This window comes from Corvus brachyrhynchos, unplaced genomic scaffold (genome assembly GCF_000691975.1).
Source record: "Corvus brachyrhynchos isolate BGI_N302 unplaced genomic scaffold, ASM69197v1 scaffold616, whole genome shotgun sequence".
Taxonomy (NCBI): Eukaryota; Metazoa; Chordata; class Aves; order Passeriformes; family Corvidae; genus Corvus; species Corvus brachyrhynchos.
Genome location: NW_008238831.1, coordinates 1,194,527 through 1,207,241, shown reverse-complemented (window position 1 = coordinate 1,207,241; position 12,715 = coordinate 1,194,527). Strand labels below are relative to the sequence as shown.

At 40.0% G+C, this 12,715-nt stretch overlaps 1 non-coding gene across 3 annotated transcripts in view; it reads left to right on the top strand.

Annotated features, from left to right (window-relative positions):
* Window positions 1-12,715, top strand: part of LOC103618376 — a 109,996-nt gene that overhangs the window by 86,359 nt on the left and 10,922 nt on the right. For 2 of the 3 annotated variants that reach the window (XR_001863284.1, XR_001863281.1), the window contains one exon: window positions 318-11,621. This is a non-coding gene — a transcript (uncharacterized LOC103618376). The remainder of the gene's footprint in view (window positions 1-317; window positions 11,622-12,715) is intronic. The other variant, XR_001863283.1, reaches the window with a different exon arrangement.

Below are 12,715 nucleotides of genomic sequence, written 5' to 3'. Positions count from 1 at the left end.
AGGAATGCCAAATTCATTTAATTTGTGGGTTTTACTAGGACTTTCTAACTGGCTAGGGGTTTTTTTTAGGTTTTTAATATTTCTGAAATACACCACTGAAAAACAGTTGTAATAAGAGGGATGTTTCTTTTTAAAATACATTTGTAATCATTACATCTGCATACAAAGCATATGTTCCGGTTTCTATTCCAAGGATATCAAATATAATTGAAGATGGCTGAAGTAATTATGTGTGTTGCTTTCCTTTTTTCTTTTTCCTTTTTTTGTTGGGATTTTTTCTTGCTACTTTCTTCTTCTTCGTGTTTTTGTATTAATAGGAAAAAATTTCCAGTATTAAAACAGTGCCTAATTTTCTAATAAGAATATCAAGATTTCTCCTGACAACGTGGGTAAGTAATCTATTGCCTGGGCAGCCGGAATCTCAGTAGTACTTTGCTTGTAGTTGTGACATCATCGGATTTGCTAGAAACGCATGGAAAAGGGAACTGAAGAAAAAGCAGTTAAATAGCAACATGCTATCTTTAGCTGGTTTGTAGAAACTCCATGCTGTTAAATTATTTAAAATCCTTGATTTTCAGCTTGCACACATTAAAAGTTTTCACACTAAGTGCCAAATGTTGCAAACAGCACTTTAACAGAATGATTTTGCTTTGATCCCTGTAGCAGTTCCTGAATAATTTATCACAGGTTATTGCCTTAATTCTGGAGAGGGATAGAGCAATAAAGGCAGATGAAAACACTCCAGTTGAAACACCTTGGGGCCTGCTCATTCCTCTGACACGGCTCTTTTGTTGGAACTATTTAGAGGTTATTAAGATGTGTCTCCAGAATTAAGAGTATGCTGTAAGGATGAAGACAGCCATCTTAATTCTAAAGACAAAGCACAATGACCCTTCACCTTTTTTTTCCTTTGTTGTTATTATATAGTAGAATTATGAGGGTAATATTATAGCTGCACCCAGTAGTGCCACTATGGTTAAGGGTCTGTCAGACTTTCCATTACCAGCCCTGTTTTGGGGGTGGTGGGTGTGAGCAGGCTCGTCTGTTTTAGATGGCCTCAGTCAGACACTTGGCACATGTTGGCAAATCATAGGGGCTTTTCTGGGAATATTTACATCTTCAGCTCCTTTTCCTTGAAAAAAATCTGTTGAAAAATGTGCTTCAGGACTTTGAAACAAAATACTTGAATTTGTTTTTTAAATGGCTTTGTTGTAATTAAATCTTAAGGAAACCTATCAGTGACATTCAGGGAAGGATATTCTGAAGCTGAAATTTGAACAAAATTGCTTCATTAGTGAGAAGAGCACTGTATAAACCCACAGAATGCTGGCAAGCTCCTCTTGGTGCGTTTCCTGCATTTCCTGTTCCTTACTCCTCCTCTCACTCTGTTGGCCACTGCTGGTGGTGCCATTTGCTGTCCCATTGCCCCAGAAAAGGCTGAGATGCAGCTGGGAAGGACGCAGCAGCCTCGGGTTTTCCTCCCATCATTGGGAAGTTTCTGGATCCCACGGGATGACAAACAAAAAGTAGATGTATAAGCGTGTAATCCTGTTTGTCATTAATAAATTTTATGCACGTAAGTGCTATTTGATTACTTACAATGGTCTAAAACTAGATTCTCTTGGGATTTTAGGAGTTTGGGGAGAAGGTTCTTCCTGAATGTGAGGTAAGCAAGCATGGAATCTAGGGTGATTTTTGCTCCTGTTAGAGTTTAAGGGTATTTTGTACCAGTGAGTTAAGTGGATCAGGATTTATTTCAGGATTCTAGAGTCTATTCCATGGGCTGTTCATCCTGTGCTGGCTGTGGCAATGTTATCTTACACAGCTGAGTTCTGATGGATCCTATCTAAACCACTGGTTTGCTGGGGTTTTACAGGACAAGAGTATTAGATCTAAATCCTAGATCTTGTAGATTGAGGTCATTTATTAAGAAGTGTAGTTATGGGCTTTTTATTAACAGTATCTCAATTTAAATAATAGAAAACCAAAAAATGTAGTTTATGTAGTAGTTGTTCTTTCATTAGAATTCAAGGTCCAGTGGTGTCTGAAGCTGCCTAGTGTTTGTACAGGTTCCCAGAAACCTGGGACCCCAGTTCAAAGAAAGTTGGACATCTACTTTTATTAATAGTTTTTAAAGTCTCAAAACCAAATTATTTCTTAAATATATTCGCAAAAGAGTGTTTTCTTAAACCACTTTTTGGTAAAGACAGAATAAGCGTGTTGGAGGCCTATGGGTTGGTCTGGTTGTCCTTTCGTAGTCCCACAGCCACACGAGGATGGTGAGCTCTTTGTCCCCAGCAGTGCTCAAACAAAGGCGAGTTCATGTCTTGCCAGGGGCTGTGGCTCCCCTTCTCCCTTGCCCCAGACTTTCTTTGTGCAGCCTTGTTATCTCCTTTTTTTGTGGCTGGAATGGGCAAAGGAACCAAAATCGGTGTGGAATATTTCCATTCCCTTGTATCTGTTGCTGCATCTCTGGCTGCCTTCAGAGAGTAGTATAAAGCATTACTGCCAAGCTCTTTTCATTCTTTATGTTTTGGCCACCTTGTCTGCTGAACAGTTATTTTCTGTGCAGACAAAGCAGCACACCAAGTATGAAAATACAGATGAGTATAAAGTTACAATTTTATATTGCATCTTCTCAGTATTGAACACTTCCTCTCTAGTGATTTCAGAGTCCCATTAAAGTTAATGAGAGTTGAGACCTCTGAACATCTTTGCAAGTTCAGGCCATTTCAATGCACAACAGAAAGGAAATGCAAATATTAAAATACTCCCAGCAACCTCACTAGTCTTTGGTAAAGAACTCCATTTGTCCTGGGATAAATCTGTGTGTGTGCCACCCAAGTCAGCCAGACTGATGAGTCTGTGTATGAAAAGTATAAATTAATCCTGGTCTAAGCTCACATGGAGCAGTTTACAAGGCATCAGCAGTAATTTGTTCTTTATGTGATCAATTAAAATGAATATGTGGCTCTTACCTTTTATATTTCTCAACACTATAAATATTGCAGTGTAAGCACCAAGTGGTACATTACTGAAAACCCTGGGTTTAAAGAGAGAGCTCCTTATTGGGTTTTTTTTGCCATGGTTCTATGGTTTTTTTTCCCCAGACTCTACAGAACTGTGACCTTTTTATTGTAAAAAGAAAAGAAGTACAAATACCACCTGAAACGTCAAAAAGAATACTTATGTCTGAGTAAATTGAAGAGTTTGTTTATGTTATTAAAATATTTTTCATTCATTGGTGTTTCTTATTGACGTCTATTAATTATCCTGAAAACATCCCCTTACTAGGGGCTAATTATCTATGTGTACAGTGTGGTCTACATTGGAGCAGGAAGGATTCTGAAGCCACACTTCAGCCATTAAAGGGGAAAAAGTGCATCTCCGGACTAATGTTAACACAGGCAGAGATTTGCATCATTTCCTCTAAACTGAAAAGTCATTTTTTCAAGAAAACTTACCGGGAAAATTACTTTAAAAACCCCCAACAAAACAGCAAAAGATATGTTAAAATAACAGTACAATGGGAGTCTCAGTGCAGCCTTAATTGTAGTTTGTTATGAGTATCAGTTAGTCTTACACCATTCAAAATATTACAAGCTTAAATTAACATTTTATTGTTATTATCACTTTAAATATATTAATACAGGAAGCACTTTTAAACGTTAATACATAGTATTCATATATTATGTTTTAATTCGCGTTATTCATTATGAGAGCATATCCAGTAATCCAAAGCATTTCCTAAGCATTTTCCTAATGTCAGCACTAGAAAACTTGTGGCAATCTTATTTATCCAAGGATCTTTGTGTTTCTTCTGGAAAAAAAAAAAAAAAGAGGTTTGAGCAAGACATTTAAACTAATGAATCAAAATCAGATATGTGCTCATTATTGGCTGATTATTACTCCATCTGCTCGGCGCTAACGTGAAAATCAATTACGGAGTCTCCTCCCGCTGGCAGCGTGCGCTGGGCTGGGGCACAGAGCCCCACACCCGCCCCGTGCCCCTGCCAGGCCCCTGCATCAGGGTAATGGTGGCACAGTGGGGACAGGAAACCGAGCTAATGAACTCGTGTAATCAGCTAAAATCACTGCACAATGGCAAACATGCCGTTAACAGAGGTCACTGTTTTGTTGTGTCACACCACTAATCTAGAAAACATATCCGAGGGGGTTTCTTCCCTTTGCACATCCCTCATGTTTGCATAAAAAGAAAAAAAAAAAGCTGTGTCTTTAATTCCAAACACAATGTACCAACATTTGGTTTAACATCAGAAGTGCTTAAAAAATACCATACAAGTGCTATCTGGGGAGATTTCTTTCTCTGGTATGAATCATGTCTTTAATTTAGTCAGTTACTTTCTATTTATGTCAAGTCTATTAATATCACAACACCTGCAGTTGTCTTGATCCAGAAGAAAATAGACTTCTGCAAACAAAATCAAAATCTTTACATTGTAGTTTTCTTCAAAAAGTAATGATAATGAACTCTGTTTGTTTTAAATATTGGTACATTTTTAAACTAGCACATACAATAATGCCCCTGGGTATTTTCTTAACCCTACAGAGAAATGCTTTGTATTTTTATAAATACAGTAGCTGTAGTTCTCTCTCAGGCACACAGTCATGTTGGAAATAAACTGCTGAAATACATAGTGAGGGATTATGGAAATATTTGGTTTATAATTTAGATCTCACAAAACTATGAAAATTAATTATGTGTTTGTTTTATGGACAGAAAAAATAACATTTAAGACAATTACATGATTCACAAGAAATCAAGCTTTTACAGATTTTTTTTTTTTTTGAGTCAGTTGTGAAGCTCTACTCTTCTATAATCTTGGTTAAGAAAGGGAAATGCATCAGGATCGAATCACAAGTAGGAAATTATCCTTTCAGGACTGACAGGCTGTACAGGAGCCCCTGATGATCTGAGTGCCATCCTCGGGTGGTGGGGAATAGGATCCTGATGACCACTCAGAAAACCCCTATTTAAGACCTTTGCAAGCCTGCAGTTATTCTGTGCAGGCTCAGCAGTAAGAAAGTAAGTCCAAAACAGAAAGCAGTGTAATCTTTATTTCTCCTAAAATCAGTGGAAAGCATCCCTTATTTTCAGTTTTAGAGGACTGGAGGGAAAAAAACCCCACAAGAACAACAACAACAACAAACTACCCAACTCCTGAAGCCAGACTGTGAATTAGCATCTCATTTTCTAGTGGGCACCACTGGGTACATTTAACTTCGTTAGTACTGTTTGTGCTTGTGTTACCCTAAAACTTAATAAAATCTGGAAGATGTGTGAAAGCAGATCAGTGCTGCTTCCATTTCAAATTGGTTTGACTTTGTTTTTCCTTCTGTACCATGAGTGTCACACTCCTGAACAGAGCTGCAAATCTCCAGCTGTGGGAGGAGTAACAGAGTCTTACCTCTGCTCCTCTTGAAAGAAGTGGATGCACCCACCGAGATGGCTTTTTATAGAAGGATCCTGGATATACAATCCTCAGGACCCTTTCCTGATTTTTTTAAGATTAATTTATTCCTTCCACTTTATGGATTAAGTTCATTTCAAATAAATAAAAACAGCATCCAACTTTTAGATCTCCGTATTCTGTATTCTCCGTAAAAATACATGGAAATGTAGCTTGGTGTGGAATTCAAAGGTCAGGCCTTCCCAGTTTCTTTTCCCTTGCACAGGTTCAAAATGTTTTTCTTCCTCACCTTCGGCTGTAAAGGAGAAGTGCATGATTCTGTTCAGTGGATTTCTCCTCATTTGGACAAGTCCAGCTGCGTCCAGGTATTGATCCTGAGCATTACAGCACAATGAGCTGCTATTATCACAACTCTTATTTACTGTAGATAAAACAAAAAGGTAAATGGGAAAAGAAAGGAGGGTCAGGTGCCAATTTTATTGTATCAAGTTTAAATATCCTTTGATTAACACATTTCTTTTTTAGTTTCGAACATATAATCAGAAAATGGATTTAATAGCAAAGAAAAACTGTTTTATGAAGAGATTTTATTCTGTTATGTTTGACGCCCTCGTATTTCAAGATTGAAAATGGAGAATACAGAACATTATAAAAATGATATAAATTTACTTATATTTGTTCAATAAACAAACAATACAAAGAGGCAAGAGATAAAAGACTAAGCTTTTAATATCTCATAAGGTGTTGTTTATTCTGTATTGAATACTATCAGAAATAGTCACCTGTAAATATTGGTGACATTGGTAGAAGAATGTCTTGATAAACTTTTCAAGTGTTCGTAGGAAATATTTTGGGTCTAAGGCCTGTCCATAAGAAAACAAATTATGCTGGGTAATCTCTCACCTGATCACATGTTTAGGATTTAAGCTTTGTCCAGTAGATGGCAAAAATGAGCAGAAATGATTTCTTTAAAGTCCTTTTGGTCTGGGGAGGAGAGGAGGAAGGCGGGGGGGGCTCTCTTTATCTTGTATTTTCGCACCAGGATGGAGTTATCAGGCTCCTGGTTCAGAGGTGCATCGCAGGAACGCCGAGGCTGCTCCGGGTTGCCAAATGGGGCTGGCTTGTAGCAGGCTTGCTTATACTAATTGAGTTTATCCAGCAAATCAGGCTCCTTGGAAAAAGGCCAAAGGCTTTTCATAATTGTATTGACAAGAAAATGAATATGATAAATGGTGTTCATTCAGCTGAGACAAGATTTATAGTTTTCCTCTGGCAAGGGCTGAAGAGAAAATATTTATAATAATAGTAAAATTTGTTTTAAAGTTGTATTAGGTGATGTCTCAAAAGACTTCATTAAAATATTTCCAAATATTTTAAGCAGCTTCAGGTGTTAAGTGTAGCATCTTCCCAAAGTATCCAGTAATGAACGATTAAAAAAAAAAATCACACAAACAAAACAAACCGAAACAAGAAAACCAAACCCCTGGATATGAAAGTCATTTATTCTTCCTGAAATATTGATATGTCAAGCTGTCAATGACGATTGCAGTACCACAGCTTGGGAAAGTTTATTTGTCTTTTGTATTTGGAACATGTGGGCTCTGTAGTTTGTAGGTCAGTCCTGAACGAGCAGGTGTGGCCTGGAGAGCCCTGAATACCCACAGGTGGACAGGCAAAACCTGGCTTTCCCTAACAGTGGTTACTCTCCTTATGTATTTTATTCTACTCCCAGGCTGCCTGGATAAGATGTTGAGTGTTTAATCTGTTTTTTCCATACTAACACCAGAATGCAGTCTAAGGTCCTTGGTCTGGAGTCAGATACATCCATGGAGGTTCAATCGTGAATTCATCTTTTTGATCTTTTCATTTAGTGTTTCTTACAGTTAGGTGGGAACTCATAGCAGTCCTTTCCTGTGTTCCTCCCAGCTGATTCTTGGGTTTCAGGATTTCTGTTCTCTGTAAAAGAAAGAGGTTGCATAAGAACGCATAAGAAAATGGGTTGAAAGAATTAAATCATTAGGTTTACTCAGAGTTGCAGTCAACTCACTCACACCTGATGTCTGTGGTGAGTGTATGAAGCTGCCTATACAAAATACCTGAGTGTAGACACAGACCCTGAGCTCATAGAAAAGTGATCTGCCAGGGAGGGTGTTCATCTCATGGTCACTTAAAGGTTCCAGTTGAGCTGGATACTGGGCTGGCTGATCCTATGCTGCTCCAGATGTGGAAGGACAAGCAGTACAGTCTTATCACTAACAAGGTTACATATTTATCCAAATTCATATCATATTTCTTAACAAAATAAAACCATGGGCAGCAATAAGATGGCTTCTTCATTATTATTCTGATTTTGAAGAACTAAATTGTTGAGTTTTGTGTTTTAACTATTCAGGACCAGGCACAAGCTTGAAAGAGCCAAACCACTGTAGAGATTGAAGTTTCCCAATCACAGGAAGAGAATGCGTTTCTCATGGAACAGTAATCTGTTTGTCATAGCAGCTACTGCCCACTTGCAACTCAAACCTCAGTATCACTTTTTGCAGCTTGAATTCCTTTGAGCTTGAACGACTGCTCAGGTTAAGTTCATGCCTTAGCCAGATTCCTTGAAGCTTGTGGTTAGAAACACTTAAAAATAATATTCTGCTTAAAACCAATTTATTCCACCTTATTGGATTTATAAAAGAAGCAATAAATTGCCAAAGCCTTTCTGTTGACTCTGGCTTTTATAAAATTTGACTGTAGTTTCCAGTCTTCCCTGGTCAATGAATATGGACTCAATGCTTCAAGTTTCTGAATTAAGATAGCGAATCATACTGGATGTATTAGCAGCCTCTGCTGCTGGCTTACATTTTGCTTGGAGGGCTTGGCTGTCAAGTTACTCTCCTTGCCATGAGATCTGAAAAGGTAATTGCTTTCTATCCCATGAAATTCCACAGTGAGGCTGTGCAGCATTGCACCCTCTCCCTGCAGTGCTCACGGGGATGCTCAGAAGGCTGAGGAATGGGGATGACTTAGGAGGGTTACAGCTCAGTTCTGTACCTTACGTGGCATCTGCTGCATTTGGAGAATATTGACCATCCTCTCTTGAGAGTGAGCTGGATTGGAAGTCTACCTCAGCAAAAATGTAGCTGCCATTAGTGAGCTTTTAGAGGTATAAGATGGCATGGGTCATCTGTGCCCTTTGAGAGTATTTCAGGTAAGTGAGATATGAATTTAAATCCCAGTTTGTTACTGGACAGCTCTCCATGGTGTGTTTAACTCGTTTGTTTGATTCAGAATGTGAAGAACTCCATAAAGGAGTGAGAAGCAAAGCCTAAAAGTACATTTCTCATGTCAGCCTCTTCCCCTCTATAGTTCAGCTGCAGAGCCTGGGGCAGGTGGCAGCAGGATGCAGCAGTGTGGAGCTGCCTCAGGCAGCAGCAGCCCGTCCATCTGTCCGTCTGTCTGTCTGTCCGTCTGTCCACATGGTGCTGCTGTTGGTTGGCAGGGCTGTGGCTGGGCTTCAGCTCCACCCCGGAATGGGGTCAAACCACGACACAGCTGGGGCTGCATGGCCTGGAAGTGTGAAACCCTTCCTGTGGGTCAGACCTGGATTTCACAATCCCATTCAGGGTCTGTGTTCCTGTACAGGGTCTGTGTTCCCATTCAGGGTCTGTGCTCCCACACAGGGTCTGTGTTCCTGTACAGGGTCTGTGTTCCCACTCAGGGTCTGTGTTCCCACACAGGGTCTGTGTTCCCACACAGGGTCTGTGTTCCCGTACAGGGTCTGTGTTCCTGTACAGGGTCTGTGTTCCTATACAGGGTCTGTGTTCCCATTCAGGGTCTGTGTTCCCACACAGGGTCTGTGTTCCCATTCAGGGTCTGTGTTCCCATACAGGGTCTGTGTTCCCGTACAGGGTCTGTGTTTCCACACAGGGTCTGTGCTCCCATACAGGGTTTATGTGCCCATACAGGGTTTGTGCTCCTATACAGGGTCTGTGTTCCCACACTGATCTGTGTTCCCATTCAGGGTCTGTGTTCCACTTTGTGAGGTTCACAGGAGCTGCCTTTATTGGTTGAATAGGCAATAGCCTTTTCCTAAGAACAGTCACCATTTCTCCTCTTTAAACAAAACAGAATTATATGACAAGATATAAGCTTAAAAATTTAAGATGTTTATTATTAAACAAAACCACTTACTAGATTAGCTAGATCATGTTTTAATAGCAAATTGTATAGCTAAAATCTCTTGGTTCCAAATAAAAAACTGGTTTAATTCTTTGCCAGTCAAGTTGTGCTGCCTCATTTCCATTTACCATGAAGGTACCATGCTGGGCATCTTCATGAACAAAATAATTGGAATTTTCAACAAGGAGGTATCATTTCTCATTTTGCCTTCTAAATCAGACTTACATGGAAAAAACACTGAAATATTTGGTATTTGAAAAAACAGAATAGTTTAATCTGGCAAGAGGAAATTAGGGCCTAAAAGCTGAGACCTGGCTCCCAGTCAAAGACCAGTGTGTAGGATGTGTACTTGGTCCCTGAGTGACTGGCCAAGCCATAAGGCAGAATTCCCTGTATGGTTTGTGTTGACTTGCCTGCAGTGACTCCTCCTTTGGTTCATGTTGGCTAGTTAGGCCTTCTATCCTGATGGTAGTAGTGGAAGTGTAGCCTGTTTTTATTTGCTTGTGCACTCTAATAGTGCTGCAGTTTGTTTTGTGGAGGAGATTATTAAAACAGAAACACAGAACTCAGAAAGTGGCGAAAAAAACCAAGAGGAACTGGAACAATCAGTCTTAAGCAGGAGCCAGCTCTTCAAGCCACCTTCCCTATTCATGGATTCTTCAACCTGTTGCTATTCAGAGGCCTTGTTCCCTTTAGCAGGCATCACCCGCGATGGTGTTTGCATGAGCTGTGTGCTGCATTAGCCTTTACAGATGGGCATGCACTATACGATGTTCTGTGACATGGTTAAAATATGTCTGAGAGTATCAGACTGTGCACTATGCCACTCTGGGAGGGAGACGACGTGCTGGTCTGGGCATTTGCCTCTGCCAGCCATTATCATTTTGTGTGTGTGGAATATACAAATATTCTTTACCGGGGACATTTTATTCATTCATAACCACACGGATTTACTCTGGAGTTTGCAGCAAAGGGCCCTGCAAGTAAGGACTCAGTCACTAAAAAATGGGACTTGCAGCAGAGAAAGATCCTTCCTGGTGTCTAGGACGGGGAAGACACTGGGGTGCACGGCCGATCAGAGGTGGGTGAGAGCAGACAGGTCACAGAGTGACGAAGGGACCTGCGGGGATCACTGAGTCCCACTCTTCAGCGAGTGGCCCTACAGGGACTGATCCCATGCCTGTGACACACCCAGCCCGGGGCTGCTCTGCTTCACATCCCTCAGGGGTCACTCCCTTCTCCTTCAGTCCCAAGAAAAGCCAAGGGTAGGTGTCCCTAAAGTTCTTTAGGAGCCTAAGATCTATATTTGAAGTTCACTTTTAGTCCTGAACCAAGAGTTAGGCTTCCTTATCATAAAGACAGATTGGAATGAGGCAGCAGGGCCTTTGGCAAGGACTCTTATGAATTTCCAGATTGGGAACAAAGTGCTTGGTAGTACCTGTGATTCAGTAAGACATCCTGGTGCAGTCTCCTCCAGGTCTGAGTGTTCCTAAAAGCATCTGTTATAATTTACACCTGGAGAACTGCCATGGGATTGCCACAGATGTTAGGTAGCAAAAGGAACAGCTGGGATTGGTTTATTTTAAAACACTATACAGATGAAGGAACTGATAAAAGTTAGCCTGACCGCTTGGGTGATGGATTTTCTGAACTGTGTTCAGGCTCAAAGCATTCCCCAGTCATGGAAAGCTGTGTATGTATTGTCTGTCACCTTTCCTGGCTAAAAGTTTTCTGTCTCTTGTCACAGGCTTGTTACTCTGGCAACACATGAGATAACTAGAGTTCATATCCCTGAATATATATACATACATCCATAGAGTTAGTTTATCATTTAATTGTACTCTGTAATCAGCAAATGTGTGTTTGTTCGTTTGTTTTAAGAGTGAATCCATTGCAGTTTTCTGCTCTCATGAAGATCTGAATATTTTTGTGTTATTTTTTAGATCACAGCATTTAAGTGTTGATGTATCATCAAACAGAATTCTTCTCTTCAGAGAAGCCAGTAAAATGATCTGTACATTGGTAGGTATTCATTAATCATTCCTCTGCAGTGTAATTCTTTGCCTGGCTCGTGATACAAAAATCCTGTTAGTTGATGTTGCTGAGCAGTGATGGATTTGGGGAATGCTAGCAGGACTGGGAGGTGCTGCAGCCAGAGCCAGCCCTTGGCAGTGCAGGGCTCAGGCCTCAGCAGCTCTCGTTCCCTGGCTCGGGGTTCATTCAGGTGCCAGAGCTGCTCGTGCCACCTTTGCCTCGAGGGCTGTTTGGCACCTACAGATGTGAGCAGCAGAGACAGAGACACCCGGGAGGTGTTTAATCCAGGCTGCTGATTGACAGCTGTGGGCTGATCTTATGTATTCAAATTATATTGCAGCACTTCCGAAACATAATGGGACCATAACAGCTTTACCCTGGAGCACTGTTAAAAGTCTTTATAATAAGTTGCTCCATTTTACTACTCCCACTCATGCATGCAACTGCAACAGGTCTCTGACACCAGCAGTTTATGTTACACTCCAACTAACATTGCAGCTGACGATTTTGCTTCCTCAATATCTTGAAAGGAACATTACCAAGCTTTTGTAGAGGAACCTCATTTGTAGTTAGTGTAAACTGGAAGAGCCGTAAATGGCTTGTTTCATTTAAAGAAAGAAAATCGGTGCATCCAAGTTGCTTTTACTGCATTCAGGCTGATTTTTGGGTCTGGAAATTGTGTGTTACATGGCTGCCTTTATAAAAACTTCAAATGTGATGTTGCATTTGATCTATAGGACATGGAAACAGTACCTGTGGAATGCCTAAAGCATTTATTTGTAACAAAAAAAATTACACACAAGTAGTTTTCAGTCTTTTCAAAATAATGTTTCTGTTTCTTTTGCAAATATACTGTGTTGTGACCAAAATTTTTCAGCTGTGTTCATCAGTAAATTTGTTAGAATGATTAAGCAAAATAAAAATAAGATTTGAAAATGTGTGAAAGATAAAAGGCAAATCTTTACATGATCTAAAACAAAAAATCAAATGTAGTCATGAGGATGATTCAGCCCTATTTGTCTGATGGTACCTGATCCCACTGCAATCATATTTCCTTTTTTTTATTTTAATTTATTTCTATC